Source organism: Dipodomys ordii, unplaced genomic scaffold (genome assembly GCF_000151885.1).
Source record: "Dipodomys ordii isolate 6190 unplaced genomic scaffold, Dord_2.0 Scaffold24, whole genome shotgun sequence".
Classification (NCBI taxonomy): Eukaryota; Metazoa; Chordata; class Mammalia; order Rodentia; family Heteromyidae; genus Dipodomys; species Dipodomys ordii.
Genome location: NW_012267240.1, coordinates 16035338 through 16055597, shown reverse-complemented (window position 1 = coordinate 16055597; position 20260 = coordinate 16035338). Strand labels below are relative to the sequence as shown.

Below are 20260 nucleotides of genomic sequence, written 5' to 3'. Positions count from 1 at the left end.
GAATTAGATCCAGCAACAGTCATACAGACAAAATAATGACTTGTCTATGTTCAATAGAATATTGAAGACAGCATGCTAAATTCGATAACCAATCACAAAAGGCCACATATGACGTAATTCTACCTCCATGCGGGACTCTGAGCAGTCAAATTCACAGACACAGGAAGTAGAATGGTGTAACCAAGATCTGAGGGGGGAAGGAGTAGGACTTAACATTTATGATAATAGTGAATGTTATGTAAGAATGTATTTGAAGGATATCCTTAGGATAGGATCACAAAGCCTCAATAGTTATGTGCATATGAACATATAAAATGATATTTATTGAAATGAATTCCAAGAAATGGAAACAAGAGGTTTTCTTTGTAACTTTTCATGTTTTTTTTTCTTTCTGTTTTTCTCCTTTGTCATTGTTTTTTATTTCTGTACCTTTTGTCTTGCATAGAAGTTTATCTGATTTGGGGAGGGTAAAGGGAAGTGAAGAAATGGTGGGACAAAGTGTAAACAAATGCATCATGATACTCACTAGACACAATGAACTATACAACTTGTGGGGGAAGAGGGTTGGGAGTGAAAAACTGGGAGAAAACATGGTTAAAGATGACACTGTTCAAAAAGAAATATACTCATTACCTGACTTATATAACTGTAGCCCCTTTATACATTACCTTTATAACAACAATAAAAATATATTAAAATAAAAATAATGTACTTAGTGCTACTGAATTATATATTTAAAATGGCTAAAATCAGAAAATTGTTTTGTATATTTTGTTACAATGAAAAATGCTGAGTTGGAAAGCAGCGGACAGATGGAAAATTCCCCTTAAAATAAAGGGGAAATGAGCCTTACTGGGAAGAAATACTTAATGGAAGTATAATAGAGCATTAGAATTATAATAGTGCATCTACTTGGCATTTCCTATTAGTTTTTTTTTCCCATCTCAGGAAGAGAAACAAACATGTTTACCATGTTTTACTATGAAATGCAGAACTGAAGGTCGCCATGCTCAAAAAATTGTCTGTGAATAGAAGAGTTGAGAACAGGACCAAACTTAATTAAAAATAGAAATTATCTGATCACCAAAGAGAGGAAAAGTATTCTATTACATTAAATTCCCCCTAAAGCACTTTTGGAGCATCTGTCTTACCTCTAATGATGAGAGGGGAAAAAAACAAAACAAGAAATCCAATACTGATTTCTAGCAGATCAACAAAAGTACAATCAAAACATGGTTTATTTTTAAAACACCCTCCCCACTCTTACCCCTCCTCTCACAGGTGAGCTGATATGTCACAGTATTTGTTCTTTATTTTTAAACTGAGATCCTGGAAAGACAGAGGGGGCCTTTGCAACTCCATCCCCTCCCTCACCCCACTCCCATTAGCTGGTTTCTCAAACACTAAGCCTAAGCTCTATAGAGTCAGATTATAAATCTCTACTTCTCACATGGCCTTCCCACAGAGAAGCCCTATGTAAGAAGGCAGTATTTTCAAGCATAAATGTGAATCCAAGTATTTATTTCTAATATATGGTTTTCTGTTTACATGCAACTCCAGGAGAAAAGTCATTTTTCTCTAAGATAAACATTTTGAGACAGTTAATTTTTTTTTTTTACTGTAGTGGGTCAGGAAATACATTAATGTAAGTTTTTGTTTGTTTTGGTGGGTCGTGGGGCTTGAACTCTGGGCTTGGGTGCTGTCCCTCAGTTCTTCAGCTCAAGGCAAGCGCTCTGCCAATTGAGCCACAGCGCCACTTCCGGTTTTCTAGTGGTTTATTGGAGATAAGTGTCTCACAGACTTTCCTTGCCCAGGCTGGCTTTGAACCGTGATCCTCAGATCTCAGCCTCCTCAGTAGCTAGGATTACAGGTGTGGGCCACTGGTGCCCAGCTAATATAAGTTTTATTCGAGGTGCTGTCACTTAAGAATAGCTCATTGCCCCGATTCTTCTCAATCAAACAAACAAAACCTCACATATATTCTGAGGTTTAATAAGATGTTAGCATAAAGCCTCTTCCAATCAATCAGGAAAGGCTCAATAAGCAAAATGATAAATGAGTTGCTTCCAAAGCAGAATGGGCAACTACTTTATGTAACATGATTACTTTAAAGTATGTCCTTCCCCTCCCTCTTGACCTATAAGTTCCCCAAGAGCAAACAGCCCATCAAACACCAGTGCCCAGGATGCTGACCCTTTTCATGAGCTACTTAATAAACATCAGCCCAATTAATACATTCCACAAAAGCCAACTTTGCTCATATGCATCTCTTTGCCAAATCAGTTTGAGTCATGTTCTCAATGTTAAAAATACAGTGTCAAAAAAAACCCTAGAATAATCCATTTCTATCCCTGACACAAATAATACCTTTTTCCTTTGAATATCCTAAACTAATACCATTGGCATATAAACATGACAGGTCTCCATAAGAAGAGGAGATTGTCTATCTCAGACCTGCTGAGATGGGATCTTGACAAATTTTGCTCACTTTCAGTCCTGCTTATGAAGTAAATAATAACAATCCTATGTGGGATATAGTCCAATAGTTAGACATTCATTCAGAAGTTAAGAAAACGTCCCAGGCTGTACCCTCAGTTTTAAGAAAATATCACTGGAAATTTTCTGTTCAGAAAAAAGAAAACCATGACTACTGGAGAAGGGCTGATAATAAGGGAGAATGTGACAGAGGTAAAAAGGGCACTATATGCCTGAACATCACTGCTAAGGACTAAGAGGCAACATTCAGCCTAAAGAATGAGGCGATTTAACTCATCAGTGACTTATCCCTGCCTCAGACAATGACAATTTCAATCCAACTCTTCAAAAAGCATAGAATGTCTTAATTCAAAGGCAGATGTTAACTGAGAGGGCTCTGTATGTGTATTTCAGGATAACTTTACCAGAATTATAGTGATAAAAATTTACAATGAATAAATTATCTATTAAATAATTTCCACAGATCTCACTTAAAAATCTATTAATAACTGAAAATCATCATTTCTTTAATTTGCTTCCAAATAATTACTAACACCTCAAGTTTAAAAATTAATTTATGAAAATGTTAGCTTCTCCAAATAGGTTCACTCATGTAAGCACCACTTATACATGTCCACAGCAACTAGAAAAACTTTGGAGAGGAAACACTAAAAGGCACTAAATGAAAAATTCAAATCCTTTGGAAACAGCAAGACTTAAGTTAGATTTTAATACTCAGAAGCTAGGTATCTAGTTTCTTTGAAACAATGCATATTTAATGGTTTCTATGGGAAAATAACCAAAATCTCACAGTGGGAATAAACCAGATAAAATCAGTGAGAAATTCTGCCCTTAACAGTACTAATTATTTGGCAAATGCCTACCTCCCTACTCAGTCTAAAATGACAACCCTAAAACTGGGCCTGGGCTTATCAGCTCACAAACACAGACATCATTGTCAGCAGTGTTCCACAAGCCAAAACCACATAAGGGTAAAAGAATTTCAAAACCAAGTTGGCTGCTCAATACCTCGTATTAGGAAAGCTGGCCATAATTCCAACTATTTGTGAGGTGGAGATGGAAGGGTGGCAGCCCAGGCAGGAAAGCCTCTATCGCCAATTAACTACAAAAAAGGCCAGAAGTGAAACTGTGGCTGAGGGACAGCACCCAGGCCTTGAATTCAACCCCAGGACTGGTTAGCTGAGTATCATGATACACACCTGTAATCCTAGCTACTTTGGAGGCAGAGATGGGAGGTTGGAAGTCCAAGGTCAATCCCAACAAAAAGTTAGGGAAAACCTATCTAAAAATGTTTTAAAAGCTATGTGTGGTAACGAATATTGTACCCATAGGGAAGCGATAGAAGGATTGCAATCTGACACCAGTTAAGACTATCTAAAAAATAACTAAAGCAAAACCAGCTGAGGACACGGCTCAAATGGTAAAGCTTTTGCATGAAGCTGAGTTAAAAACCCCAGTACCACAGAAAAAAAAACAAAAAAAGAAACTAATAGTAGGACTGAGGACATGTGAGAAATAAAATTGTCATTCTGTTTATTTCCACAGAAGATTTGGAGTGCCCTATAAGAAAATCATGTGTGGGGACTGGGAAGGTGGCTCAGTGGTAGAGTGCTTGCCTTGCATGCATGAGGCCCTGGGTTCAATTCCTCAGCACCACATAAGCAAAAAGAAAAAAGCCGGAAGTGGTGCTGTGGCTCAAGTGGTAGAGCGTTAGCCTTGAGCTGAAGAGCTGAGGGACAGTGCCCAGGCCCAGAGTTCAGGCCCCACGACTGGACCCAAAAAAAAAGAAAAAAGAAAATCATGTGTGTAACTGCAAAAGAGGAGAATCAGAAGGCTGAGCACCCTACATAAGAAACAGCAAGGTATGTTAATTTAAAGAGAAATATTTGTATCTAGCCAAAAAAAAAAAAAAACAGAACCGGCAAAACTCATTAAGACTCAAAACTTCCAGTTCTGAGTATTAAATATGGTTTTAAGCTTCCTAGTGACCAAGGCCAGAAAAAAAAGAAGAATTACATATTTTACACTCTCAGAAAAAAATCTGCAGCCAATTTTGGCAAAAGAAAGAACCATCAGAGCAAGATAGTGTAAAAGCAGCTGCCCACAAGCAACCATAGATAAGAAAGGACCAATGAGCAACAGGATAGACAATGTCTTTTATTCACTTGTGCCAAATGCAAGTGCATGAACACGTAACTGTTTTCTATTTTTTAAAAAAATGTTAAAGGTCAAGGCACAGAACTGTGTCTGGCCTTTAACTCACTGGCCTTCCATTCCTTTTAGATCGCTGAGAAGAAATGCTAACCAGATTCTCCTAGTTAGACTCCCACAATCCTAATTTCATAGCAAGTTGGACCTTAAAATAATGAATTCTGCAGAATTTCCTTCCCAAATATCAGTTGCTTTTGCCTACTATTGGGTAGGCAGACAAATCAGCTAACCTTGCACATTAAGCCCCAAAGAACCTTTGCTCTACACTGCTTGGGGAAGGACAACCTCACCTGGCAAGGACACCTCTTACAGTTCAGCAGTCTACAGCAGGAGCAACATCAGATCTGTTTCTAGACAGGACAAGTACAGGACACTAGAGGCAAGATACATTAGGGAAAATCAGGCATGGTAAACAGCTGTCAGGAATTCAAAAACACTTAAAGCAAATACAGGAGATATTTATCCATCTACTTCCCTTTAAGATTAAGGGAGCAAAATCATTTTAGGGGAAAATGAGGCAGGATAAATTAGGGAAAATGAGGCCTGGTGAAGGCAACTCAGAAACAAGGTCTTAATAAACACAAAAACACTATCTTTGCTTCTAAGAGAGACAACAGGACGCCTTCCTTATATCAAGGATAAACATCTGTTTTATGGCAGGATGCATTCTTACCTGGAAGGAATGCACAAATTGTCCAGGAACTCAAACAGTGCAACACCAGAGGTGATTAGGGCAAAGATAAAATATCTCCTTTTATATAATTTGAAGTTAGTGGCCCCCCAACTTTATCATATAAATTCCCCTGTTTTCAGAAAGATCTGTTTCTCTCCCGTTAAGAGCATTCATACTGTTAAGGTGCCCCTACCTGTCTGCTTGCCTGCTTGCCCAATAAAGCTCCACCAAGTTTTCTTACCATTTTGCCTGGTCCAGAGATTCTTATTCTGCAATAGAAATCAAGGACCCTAAGTGAAGAGTCCTTGAGGGAAACGTCCTCTACATTCAGAGATACATGATTGATGGTATTTATGATGTTGTGACAAGAGTGAAAAAAGGACTGACTGATAAATGAAGAGCACACGGGTAATACCTGCAGGGCACTGGGAAGAAGGAATGTTGGGAAGAAAGATAAACAAGTGTAAGAGGGCAGGGCAGGGCAGGGAACTATTTTCACATAAGCTGGCCTGACAGGCCCCTGTCTAGCAGTGTTAAGAACTTTCCCAGAGGGAGCAGGAATGTCCCAAAGGCCTAGGACAAGCAAATAACCTGTTTATGAAAACAGCGAGAAAGGGTCAAGTCAGTACAGGGGGAAAGCTGGTCAGGAAGGGAGCAGGGATAAGCCCAGCCTGAACTCCTCCCTGGACTTGAACCAACAGTTGACTAAGTCTCAGAGTTCCAAGCAGTTAAAAGCCAAGTATCTCAGAGATGCCCAAAGCCATTCCCTGCCACAGCCTTAGCAGTCCTCCAATGTTCTCAAGGGACCTCCACCCTTTAGAGTGTTTCAAACTCAATGCATAATTAGTGTACAGACACAGCCTGTGTGGATGCATGCACAAGTTGGCAATTTCAATTCTGGCAGACTATGGCCATGTTCTTAGTTAACACTTGACAGTTAACCCTCCGGATTGTGGTGGTACAAGTACTGAGAATATTATCATCTTCCTATTGGCACAAGTTACCAAAGAGATCCCAGTTTTCAGAGACACTCAATTTCAAATGCCACTGTTTGCTGTCCCCTAAGTACATGCATAACTCACTTTGACCATGACCAGAAAACATACTGTGACCATAGAGCTATGAGACAGATAACAGTTCTAAAAACAGTTCAGAGCTTGATCTCTATGCTATCAGTAACATACAGGTTTTCTTCCCTCTTTTTTATTGTCTTCAACTAGGTATACAAAGAAATTTCAATTTAATGTTCCATTTATGTGAGCAGTACATCTTGATCAGTCACCCATCCCATCATCTTGATCCACCCCAGTCTCAAGTTTCCTAGTTCTATTTTCACAAGTGTACATGGAGCAATATTGACATAGTTTTATGGAGTACTTGCTCCATACAGGCACTGCAATGATAGTGCAGTAACTGTACAACTTAAAGAGGGAGGCACTATTATCATCTCATTTTACTGCTAAAGAAACCAACTTCAGCAGGTAAGTCACTTATCCGGCAAAGCTAGAAAACTACAGACCTAAAACTGGACCCCAGGGGTCTAATTACAGTGCCTGTCAAATCATACTATTTCTCAATTCAAAGAAACGTCGGATGGGATATGGCTCAATTGGTAGAGACTTGTCTAGCAACCTTCAGGTCATGTGTTCAATCATGAGCACAGGAAGGAAGGAAGGAAGGGAGGGAGGAAGGGAGGGAGGGAGGGAGGGGAAGTGGGAAAAGGAGGGAAAGTGAAGGAGGGATGGAAAGGAAAGAAGGAAAGGGGAGGAGGGAAAGACCTGGAAAAAGTCCATATGCAGTGGTTCACATCTGTAATCTCAGGCAAAGATCAAGAGGATCAAAGGCTGAGGTCAGAAGGAGGTAAAACTTGGTAAGATCCCATATCAACAAATATGTAGGGAGTATTGGTGCATGAAGGTATCCAAGTAATGAGGGAGGGATAGAGACAGGTAAGTAAATTGTAGTCTGAGGCTAGTCCTCAGCAAAAAAGCAGAAGCCTATTCAAAAAAATAAAATAACTAAACCAGACAAGTGAAGCCCTGAGCTCAAACCCCACTGACTATATTATCAAAAAAGAGGAGAATGGGAAAGAGGATTCATTATCAATCTGTGGACCCTTTAGGGAGAAATACGTAACCAGAACTAAAAAGACTGCAGGAATCTATCCTCTCTCTACACACTAGTGACAACTGACATGAAATGCAGTTCACAGTACAAACCACAGAACTCAGGAAACAGGACCACAGAACTCAGCAAACAGGATGCAAGCTCACCTTCCCAGACACACACCAGCCACTTACCAGCTGCTCTTCTACGTTTGTATTTATTGATTTTCATCTATGGGAGATCACAAGCAAGTGGTCTACACACGGAAGCTGTGGTTAGACATGCCACCCCACCCAAATTATAAAGATAGGGTGGGTGGGGAAAGAAACGAACAGGCTTGGCCCAACTAACCTGTGCACTGCTTGCCAACTTGCGCCTCTGTGAAGGATGGGAAGAAGTCTGCACTGGAAGAAAGCACTAGAGGCAAAGGAAAAGAAACCCAAGTCCACCTACTTGCCTTGCTGGGAGTGCCCAGCTACCAGTGATGCAGTGTTGGAGGCACCACTCAAAGGGGACAATATTTTCTCCTTAAGGAAAAAAGGATTTGAGCTGCAGGACTAACAAAAAAATAAACACTGCCTTTTAAATGGAATTCTTAGCTACTCTTTCAGATCCCACAAGCCAACCAAACAGTCTGAAAGGAAGATAGGCTGAGAGGGTTGAGCAAGACAGAACTGTATGACACCTACCAGCCCCACCAACATGAACAGAAATCCCAGGGTCTGAATCCTGTCAGTAGGTTAGAGTCATTCTGACCCAGAATGGCAGTGATTATTTTGGAAGAACCACTTACTGCCTGAAAGACACAGTGTGCACACACAGATTAGGATGGCAGGGTCCCTGGCCTCAGGGTTCCCAACCAGACATGGAAACTGCAGCACACAATACAATAGCCCAAGAAGGAAAACACTTCCTGGATGAGAGTTAGGATCTATCACCCTCAGCAGCCAAGGGTCTTTTGTTCCATTTTACCATGGAAAAAGGGAGTCTTAGCACATGATGACACCTGCAGATGCTCATATCCAACTGAAACACTATGTGTGGAAACTCAGAGGAAAATCCATTCTTCCTTCCCAAGGCAAAATAAGAAACTCAGGTGTGGTTCTCTGCATAGTGATGGTACTCGAACACCCGCCCCACCTCTCCAACCTCTATTTCCTCACTCATTTTCTGGGTCCTTGAAAAATACCTTTGCAAGCCATTTGTAATCATGATGACAAGAAGGCAAGGCAACGCTCCTCTTCCCTCCCTCCCCTCCTGCTTCTTTCACTAGCCCTTGCCAGGAAAAATTCAAGGGAGGCTACTGTGCACTGAGGAGACCCTGTGAGAAGAAACTACCACCTCCAGGGAAAGAGGCAGAATTACAGATGCTTCCATGGGCAATGGATTGATGTTTACAGTACTAGCTGAGGAAGAGGGTCATTTAAGACATAAACCAAGAGAAGAGAGCTCTGGAAATTCAATGCAGAATATTCTTTAAAGTTCACACCAAGAATAAACCAAGAGAATAGCCTCCAGTAAGACAAGTAAACCATGGACTCACCACGGAAGGCCCTGTGGATCATCAAACCTTCAGTCAAGATGCCGTTCATAACAGGAAACAAGTACTTCTCTACAACCAAGCAAATGCTAGTAGGGTGACTTCGCTTTTGAAGATGAAGTTTCGACTAGTAATTACACTCAGACCCAGCTCATCCCCAACAAACTAGTAGGTATGCTCTCCTTGCACATAAGGCTTCCTTCACTCCTGCTATCCTCCCACCTCTTGGACCCCCCTTGGTTAGGGGAATAGGGATGCCTTCACCCAGCTATCAGTTTGTGAATTAATAGGAGCCCAAAAAAGCAACAAGGACAAATACATCTATTTAGCATCACCATCCACTCCTGGGTTTTAGAGACCTCCATACCAGTTCTCATGTTCAAGTTCAGGACTTGAGCTTCACCTTCCCTTCCACCACCCCCATCCTCCTTACTTCCACATCCATCCTTGGCCACTGCAGACCTACCTTCTCTACAGAAAACACTGCACTTTACTTTGCTCCTAAATAACCTTGCCTGCGCAGAGATTCGAAGTCACTGTAGTGAGTAGATGTTTGTGTCTCCTCCAAAATTCATTTATTTACACCCTAACACTCAAGGCAATGGAATCTGGAAGCTAGACAGTAACAACGCCCTAAAAGTACAACCTTCATCAGTAAGGTCAGTGTCCATAGAAAATGAGACAGGAGAGCACTGGTCTATTTCTTGCTAAGTCCTCACAAGACTATCCACAGACCTGTTAGAAAACCCTGCCCAGACCCTAATCTTGAAGTTCTTAGCCTCCATAATGAGAAATAAATGCTGGTGTTTAAACCTCCCGGACATTTTTTATAGCAGCCTTAATAGCTATGCATACCTCTGTACCCAAAGGTGTCTGTTCCACTCTCTAATTTGAGTTGTCCTACTCTCTCCTGGCCCAGGTCTACTTTCTACCACTGCTTACAAAATTAGTCCAACACTTTAGATACAGAAGGAAGGCTGTAAGGAGTTACCTGTAAAACAGGCACTCGTCAAACCTCTCTGAGTTCCAAAGTAATGGAAAGTCTTAGTCCATGTAACAAGTGTATCAGCAAATCATGTACAACTCACATCAAGACACAATCTTGGGGGCAGTAAACACAGGGAAGGCACTAACATTTGTTAACACCTGTGTCAAGCACTGTACCCACACTTTGCCTGCATCGCCTGCTTCAAAGTCACAGGGCAGAGATGGGAGAACTCAAGTTCACTGGAATGAAAGAAGGTACCACAGGCCCTACAGGCCTACTGAGCATGAAGTTCCTATTTCTCTTAATGCAGCTGTGTCAGAACTGATCAAAAGCCTGCAAAAGCCTGTGTCTGTGGTGATGGAAGAAGCATTTTCCCACAATTATGGAAGGAATTGGAGTGTTTATCTCCATATGATTATTTATAGAAATATCTCTTCTATTTATTTGGAAAGAACTAGTATATTTCTTCAATCACAGGAGCTTCAATCACAGGGAGCTTCTCAGACATAGAAGTCAAAATGAAGAAAATAGCAGTTGGCAAGGGCAATTTGCATCCATTTAAATAAATGTCTATGACCACAAAAAATTAAATAAATGTCTAGACTTCTAATGTTTAATATTTTGAAGACTTTCTATCAGTATGAATAAGAATTGGTCTTACACATACACACATCCAAAACAAGACAGTATTTCAGGATGGCAGAACTTCAAACATTATTATTTTATCTTTGCAATAAAATCATCACCACCATCCTGGTAACGAGCAAAGAGTTTCCTGTTCTTGTTTCTACTCTTTTTGTAGTGACAAGTGCCAGTACAAGTAGGCTAGCAGGAAGAAGACAAAGTGAAGTGCATTAAGTTAGAAGTGAAATGAAGAGATCTCTCACATCCCTATTTGCACTAACACCTTTGGGTCTAAGGTAATTAATTCAGCAGCCTTGGGGCTCAGGATTATGTGTTCTCTAAGACCTCATCCCACATCCAATCCTCTGAGATTTGTGCAAAACTGTATTATGGACTAGTTAGTACAGTGACACATGTCAGAGAGGGGTGTGAGTTTACAAAAGATTACCAAATGAATCATCTATGAGTAAAAAATAATTTATCTCTATTTTAAAGTGATGTTAGCAAAGAGCACACACTGTCCTGCCATGAACAATTATTCGGAAGAGGATATAAATAGTTTTTGAAATTAGTCAGCTATGTGCTGTGGCTCACCATGAAGCACATGTGTGCAACATGTTCTAGACTGTATTGCTAGCTGCTTAGCAATTCTAGCATAAATGGAGTAAATAAAACAGTCATGGTAGACTCACATATTTCAGCTGTAAATATAAAACAGGAAGTGCATGAAGAATTGTAATTTAGAAGTATTTAAAACAAAACAAACATCCTCTAGGCCCAAAGTTTAGAAAATTTGCCCCTAGTAAAAAAAATCTCATACCAGAAACCAAGAGCAGAATCCAGGTGTAAAGTCTTGGCAGATTTTTTTTTTTTGGGGGGGGGAGGGCGTGGTTGGTCATGGGGCTTGAACTCTGGGCCTGGACACTGTCCCTGAGCTCTTCAGCTAAAGGCCAGCACTCTACCACTTGAGCCACAGCGCCTCTTCCTCCAGGTGTAAAGATTTTATTCCAAAAACTTTATTCCCTGTTCAGCTAAAATTGTATAACTAGCTCTTACAAGCTACTTGTATAAGGTATTAAGAATCTCTTCAAATTTTCAGAATTCTTACAATACACAAAAAAGTCCCTGGTAATACAGACCAGGAAATCTTCCAATATGGACATTATGTACATAGGAAAAACAGTTTAAATGCAGAATAGATTATAGATAAAGGGAGAAATGTGTTAGCATATATAATCATAATGCCAAATTAAACTTCATCTATTAATAGTAAAGTAATATAGAACCTTAGGATATTCTGTACAAAAAAAAAAAACATGTATTCAATTTGGTGCCATTCTGATGCCATGCTTAAGAAAATCATCTCACAAATTTATCACTTTAAGTTACTCTCATTTCCACATGGCTGGTCAAAAAAAAATTAAAAATCAGGCCAAATATTCTCTTTTAGATTTAGATGCAAAACTATAACTTTCAGATTTATCTGGAAAGTCCATTATTCTAATTGGAATCACAGCCCTCTCTTAAGCTAAGATATCCAATACATTTCGGGGAATACAGAGGAACAGTCTTGAGAAACTTCTATAAGAACAAGGCCCCATTCTCATCTCAACTTGTGTAACCCTGGGAAGGATTTTTAATCTCTTTATTCTTTAGTGTTCTCATTTATAAAACACTAATCCTAACACCTCCCTCATAGAACCTGAAAGACCACAAAAGATAATAAACATATAACTAAAACTGGGATTAATAAATGATCAGTAAATGCAATTATTTTATTATCATGTGAAGACAAATCCTAGTGGATGTTTTTCCCATCAGTGCAGGGTACTTCCTTCTGAGAAAGTCCAAGAATGTTGCTTAAAAGCAGATGTGCTATGAAACAGCAGAGAAACTCAAAAACATATAAATGAACAAATCCAGACACCAAGAGCCATTACATTTGCAGGGAATTTCTGGAAAAGGCAAAATTATAGAGACAGGAAAAAGATCAGTGGTGGCCTAAGGCTGCGGATAGGAACAGCAACTATGAAATCTGAAACTGGATTGGGTGATGGCTGCACTGCCTTACACACTTACTAAATCACAAGACTGTGCAAAGGAACCCAAGAAAAAACCAGATGCATTCCAAAGTGTGTGTCCAGGCCATTTATCATCAATCTGGCTCCTTTATAAGTCCCAATATGTAGAGAACATGGCAAAATGACATGAAATGCAAGGGGTAAGCAGGAATCAGACTTGGGCTCTAATCTTGATTCAGCCTTCTTCCAAGGTAAATGTTTTTATTTCTCTAATCCTTGATTTTCACATCTGTGAAACAGGAATAAAACAATAGGAATTTCAGAGGCTGTTATGCACATTATAAAGACATTTTTTAGCCTGTCTTCTCATTCCAGTAAATGGCATCATCCCTCAATTCACCCAGTGGCTTAGGCCAAAAGTGTCAGCATCTCTCGTGATTCCTTCCTCCCTCCCTCCCTTTCTTTCTCTTTCTCCTCCCTTTCCCTCTCCCTCTCTCTCTCTCTCTCTCTCTCTCCCCAATATCAGCTCCAAATCATTAATAAGTCCTAATAGTTCATCCTCAAAATATGTCAAGTATGGGAGCATTTGGGGGCTTGGAATTGATTCTGCCAGGGAAGGGTACTAGCAAGAGGGGGTTGGGCTCACAAGGATGAAGGAAGTTGAATACTGTCAAAATATATTATTTGCAACTGTGAAAATACAACAATAAACCGTTCTGAAATATTTGGGCAAGGGGGACAAAAAGAGTGACAGAGGGGTAAGAGTCATTGGAATACATGGTAAATGTGTAGAAATTTCACAGTGATATCCCTCCCCCCCACACCACCACCACACACACACACACAGGTCTCCTGCTTCCATGCTGGACCCTTGGGGATTATATAAAATGTGAGCCAGCGTCTTCCATCCCCTGCAGAGAACCCTCCCAAACTCTCCCTGTCCATCACATCCTGGACGCTGGCCTCTGCTCACAATGCATCTCACATCCCTTCCCCTGTTGCCCATCTAGCTCTATCCACACTAGCCTTCTTGCCATTCCTCCAATCGTAGGCTCCGGAAGATCTCCAAGTATATGACTATTACAGGCACTTGACTCTACATAGACAAAGAAATGCTCACCACTGCTTTTTTTGGGGAGGAGGGGGGCCTATGGTGGGGCTTGAACTCTGGGCTTGGGCGCTGTCCCTGCACTCTTCACACGGACTTTCCTGCCCAGGCTGGCTTTGAACCATGATCCGCAGATCTCAGCCTCCTGAGTAGCTAGGATTACAGGCGTGAGCCACCGGCTCCCGGCTTTCACCACTGCTTTTGTCAGACCTCAAATACTCTTGAGGAGGACGGGGAAGGTGGCTCAGTGGTAGAGTGCATGCATGAGGCCCTGCATTCGATTCCTCAGCACCACATAAGCAGAAAAAGCCAGAAGTGGCACTGAGGCTCAAGTGGTAGAGCACTAGCCTTGAGCTGAGGGACAGCGCCCAGGCCCACAGTTCAAGCCCCACAACTGGCAAAAAAAAATATATATATATATATTCTTGAGGAGGAGCCTTACCCTACTGAAAACTCCACTTTTCCTCCCACAAGACAAGTTTTTGGCCCTACTTAGAACTCTTGATAGTACCAATGTGAGAACCAACTTTGTTGTATATTTATTTACTGCCTGTCATGTCATGAAATTTCTACATAAACTCCATTCAGTCTATCTTCCCTTATCCTATCCATAAATCCTGAGTCTACAACAGTGCCTGACACATAGTAGGATTCTTTCAGTATTTGCTAAATGAATGAATACATTTCACAAAGTACTTAATACACTGTTACATAAGATTAAAAACTGTTAGATGGTGACAATCCTAAGACCATTACTATAGTTGTTGCCACTATTATCACTACATTCCACAGATAAGATGACATGAGCCCTGATACCCAGGTCTAAGTCTGACTGTCCATTACTTCTGTGATGTCTCTCATTCCATAGCAGAGGGACCCGCTACAGGAGGGTGCTTCAGATGCTACAGCTGATTCTCCTCAGCATGAATGTATGGATGAAATAAAAAGTGGTGCATGTATTTATATGTGTGTGTGTATGCATGAATGTATAGGTAGATAGATGTTCAGACGATTACTATTCAGCGTCACAAAAGAAGAAGACTCTGCAGTAGGCAAACACATGGATGAATTTGAGGACATTATGCTGAGTGAAGGAAGCCATCTCAAAAAAACAAATACTGCCAGGCACTGGTGGCTCATGCCTATAATCCTTGCTACTGAGGAGACTGAGATCTGAGAAATGCAGTTCAAACCCAGACCAGGCAGGTAAGTTTGTGAGATTCTTATCATCGATAAACTACTCAGAAAAAGCCAGAAGTGGTGCTGTGACTCAAGTGGTAGAGCACTAGCTCTGAACACCAAAAGGATGATGAACAGTGCACAAGCCCTGAGTTCAAGCCCCAGGACAGGACAAATACTACATGAACCACTGTTAAATCCATAGATGCAGAGAGTACAGTGGTGGACATCAGTGATCAAGATGAGAGGAAATGGGGGGTTACCAATCAAAAGGTGTAACGTTTCAGTGAAGCAAAATGTATAATCTCTAGAGAACTGCTGTTCCACATGCAACAACAGTAATGCACACTTAAAATTAGTGTACACTTAAACTTTTGTTAGGAGGGGAGCTGTTAAGTGTTCTTGCCATTATGGATTTTAAAGATATTTTTAAAAGGCTGTGAGCACTGACATATCACCTGCCAAGTCTCATGGACCATGAATTAGCAGCTTCACAATGGCAAAATCTGTCCCCACCATGCCATGGAAGGTCAGTGATTATCACCACATTCATCTTACAAATGAGAAAGCCAGGACTCATGAAGATTATGTGGCTTGCTGAAATCACAAAGCTGGGAACTGGCTTCTAGCACAGACATTCCTAGCTCGAAGCCTGAGATCTTCCCTCTACCCTATTTAGAACCTAGTCCCAATTCACAATTCCATTCCAAGAGGCCACGGCTGTGTCCAAACAGGGCTGTAGATGGCCCTAAATAACTTATGTTAATGCTGACAACAAAAGTAGAGCAGAGAAAGAGGAGACAAAAGCCTTCAGTCCCCTGTAGGCTAAGACAGGAAAAGCTAGTCTGCTACCTGCACTCTTTCTACTGTGGGTTTGGAGGAGACTTGACAACACATAATTAAGAAGGTCACCATGGCCAAGCACTTCCTATCTACAGACTTTGGCATCTCATTACTATTAAAAAACTTAGCAGCACAAGGCAGAACAGTGCTGCTGAGCAGCCCAGAGTCCCTTCTGGGCATGGCCTCTCAAGTGGGCCTTCCTTCCACCCCAGAGCTCTCTGCCACCACCAGGATCAAGTTTTGTTGTGTGGAGGGAACAGTATTATCACCAATCCATGTGTCCCTGTGACCTCCACACAAAAGCACATGTGTGGACACACACAGAAGTGCACATACACTGCAGAGTGCAGACCATATCCCTGCTTTCCCATAAGTGACATCTCTGGTGAAATTGCACCATCCACAAGTTTCCTGTCATGAGACAGCCACAAACCATCCTCTTCCGGCATCTCTCCACCTCTTTCTTACCACAGTCCACCTGAGTCTGAAGATACCCTCAAACAAGTTCTCTTTTCCTACGAGTCCCTGATGGTCTTCTCATTTGAAACAGAATCTCCATGGGGTATGGCTGGGGTTGGATAATACACATCTAATACCAGTCCTCGCTCCTGCAGTCCTGCCACCTCAGGACAATATGTCCCCACCACCAAGGCTTCCCAGGGCCAAGGCCCTGAGGCTTACCTGAAGCAACTCAAGTCTCCCAGCTCTGCACTAGAAAGTATCCCTAGCCCTTGGCCAAATTCTAGACAAAATTGAGCAGTTGGCCACATCCACTCATCCAGAGCCCCAACATCATCTCTTAACTGATCGGCCCTGGGCAATTCATTGCACTCACTCCCTTAACATCTCAGCCCCACTAGGGCTTCTTACTTGGTCAGAAACCTTGTCTATCCTTGGCAAGGATCATCATTCTCTCCCAGACATCTTCATACACAAAGCACTACCTTTCATTCTTCGTAACTGTAATTAAACCATTTTGTATAATTTTGTGCCATTCCTAAAATATCATGCCCATGAGGATGAGCATTCTATCAGTCTTGTTATAACTACACTCAACCCAGTTTTGTCCATAAAATACACACCTGTTAAAAAAGCAGTAACTGAAGAGCAAACTTCCCCATCAACCTTGAAAATTCTCTGACTGATTCACCAGGACTAAATGGTAACATAAGTCAGCCTGTCAAGTATTTTTCATTTACTGATAATCAACAATGTGAGGTGGATATAAGTATCCATTCCCTAAGTTCTTGGAGAGAAAAAGTTCAAATTTTAAAGACCCGGCACTTTTGAATTTGAAAGGAAAAAGGGAGAAAAATGGATTGCTTCAAAATGGAAAGCAGAAACAAGCCAAGATTAGACAAGGGGACTCCACAGGAAATGAAGGAGAGTTATCATCACTAGGTCAGGCCAAAGCTCCAGAATACAGACTCACTCCACAGCACTTTTTTACTTTTGAGGGGGCGGGGAGGGAGGGGTGCAGTACTGGAGTATGAATTCAGAGCCTTCCTTGCTAAGCAAGTGCTCTAACACTGGGGTATTCCACCAGTCCCTTTTGGGGTTGATTATTTTCACAACAGAGTGTTGCTTTTATGCACAAGCCAGACTAAGCTGTGATCTTCCTATTTGTACTTCTCTATGTCACTGGGATGACAAGCTTGTGTCATTACACCCAGCCACTGACCCAGATTTTCTGTTTACCCAGCTGGCCTCAAACCAAGATCTCCAATCTCCACCTCCTGAGCAGCTGGAATTCTAAGCCTAAGTTACCGGACATGAATTTTACATTTTTCCCAGTGTGTCTCTAGAGTCAGCCTCTATGGTCAATTTCTCCAGCTGCTTTCTCTAGACTTGGAAAAGCTGATAACTCCCCAAGATAGCTGGGGACTTCTACTAATGCCTGAAATCTTAATCTCATTTGACCAAATTCTCAGGCCCATTTTCTCAATTCGGCTGCTAACAGAAGTGCTGGGGCAGGGGGGGGGGGGGAGGGGACAAGAAGGATATTAAAAACACTGAACAATATCACTAACATTTTCAGTTCACTCTTTCAATTAAGTCTTCTTTAGCTCAACCATCCCAAAGAAAACTAGTAAAAAAAATTTTTATTTGTGACATTTTAAACAATGAAAAAAAATCAAAAGAATAAATGAATGGACATGTGAATGAAAGGAATGAATCAGAGCATCCACTCTCCTACAGTTCATGAAAAAGGTTTCTCACATGTCTACTTTTAAACACCAGCTTAAAAGTCTGCTTTTAATTCCAGGAATGAAATTTGCAGTCCCCTAGGTAAGAGGCTATTCATCACAACAGCCACAGAATGTGCCTAACACTGGGCTACCCAACACTTTACTTCCTCTCCCAAGGCAACAGAAGAGCAGAGCTGCTGAGTTCCAACCTAAGGTCCAGCTTGGCTGTGCTATTTATATTGTCCAAGGCACCCTGGAGGGTTGAAAAGTAAGAGCTAAGGTGCTGTTTCCTCCTGAGTATCCTCTGATCTTATTAAGGAGAGAGGTACAAGGCCTCCTTAGGAATGCCAATCTCCACAGCAACCATACACTCTGTCCTTCACTTACAGGTCACTACTACAACTTACCTACTTTAAGTATGCATGCAGATTAAGGAACCCAAACTACAAATGAGGGAGTTCCAGAGCATAGGAACAGCAAAAAACAAAGCACCACCTGATAGCACACAACCACAACTTCCTTCTTCTAAGTTCTAACTTTAAAAAGCATTGCATCATCCTCATGACCAACCTACTTCTAAATAGTCTTCTCAACTGCCTCTTTACTTTGTATATGAAGAGATTCCTATGTCCAAGACTTTTATAAGAGAAAAATAAAAGTCAGAAATAGCAAGAGTGTACCATGGCCAAATAGAAGGATGACTATTTTCCCCATATACACACTCAAAAGTATTCACTCACTACCCAGTGGAAAACTTTAGCTTACCTTTTCAATGCAGTCTCTTTTTCTAAAAACAGAGCTCTCCATGTTTCTCCTGAATTTCAGAATACAGTTTCACTTTTTAAATATATATAATTTTATTTTTTATTTTGGTCAGTTGTGGGGCTTGAACTCTGGGCCTGGGCGCTATCCCTCAGCTCTTCAGCTCAAGGCTAGTGCTCTACCACTTGAGCCACAGTGCCACTTCTGGTTTTCTGAGTGGCTTATTGGAGGTAAGAGTCTCATGGACTTTCCTGCCTGGGCTGGCTTTGAACCGTGATCCTCAGATCTCAGCCTCCTGAGTAGCCAGTATTACAGGCATGAGCCACCAGCACCTGGCTTAAATATTTCTTTTAAAATAGTCAACTACTCTTGAAACCCAAAAAGTATAGTCCATAAAGGTATGGAGTCATCCCACTCTTACAAGTCAAGTAGAAATTATATTGTTTTCCTCACATGTTCCCTCTCCTTCTGTAGGAGTTATGTAGGTGGTTATATGCAAGCTGTAAGAAAATGTATTCCAGAACAACTTGTTGGTCTAATCGTGTAGGGAAAGTGGCAGAGTGAAACTGAACTATGTTAGTAAATGTCCTATCTTAGACCAATGTAACTGGTCAAGAATAGGAACTGAGAATGTGTTCATTAATGTGTGTGTGCGTGCACGCACACGCGCGCGCGCACACACACACACACACACACACACACACACAGAGTGTTGCCCCAAAAGGAAAATGCCTGTATTTGGGTAACAGCCACAAGATCTTTCTAGGTTCTGCCACTTCTTCATAAATGCATACAGTTTCAGAATTAAAACTTTTACACTTGAACCTGCCAACACTTAAGACATTTTCCCTGGACACGGTCTAAACTTCATGCAACTTGGACAGTCCAAAGTGATGGAGGGGTAGCATGCCTAGAGGAGGGAGCTGAAGGCCTTGTTTATCCAAGAATCTTGATAGACTTGATGTAGTCAACCTAAGGTTCCTGGCTAACAGGCCTCACTCCCTTGTTGTCTTTCAGTCCCTTCACTGTCATACCCATTCTAATCAAGTAACTTGCTTGGTTGCCCTTAACCAGAGAAAGGGTGAGTAGGACTGACTATTCTCTGCACTTCATCCAGGAAATCGGATTCCTCTTCAGATTTCACAAGGAGCTGACGACCGTCCCCTGCTGCATGTCAAAACTGGGCATCAGGCCACCTAGGAGTGACCTGAAGATGCTTTTGGGAGGGGGGGGCGGGAGAGGGGGACGGAGAAGATTGCCCTGAGTGACTGAAGAAGTCTGGAATCCAGGGACGCCCCCGAAGAAAATGTTGGGGCTTTCTGTGTGCCACAATCAGAAAAGTTAACTTGCAGAATAGAAACCTTTCGATGGGGGGGGGGAGCAGAGGGGCGGGGGGGAGGCTAAGCCTGGAGACTCTGGCCTGGAGACTCTGCCTTTGTCTGCCGGGCAAGGGGGGCTGGCGGCAGGGCCCGCTGGCCGGGTCCAGCCGCCCCGCAGCGCAGCCGGAGCGGGCAGGCGCC

The 20260-nt window shown here is 41.7% G+C and overlaps 1 protein-coding gene across 1 annotated transcript in view; it reads right to left on the bottom strand.

Moving 5' to 3' along the window:
* Fam107b (family with sequence similarity 107, member B) overlaps nt 1-20260 on the bottom strand; it is a 179335-nt gene that overhangs the window by 41587 nt on the left and 117488 nt on the right. The window lies entirely within an intron of this gene.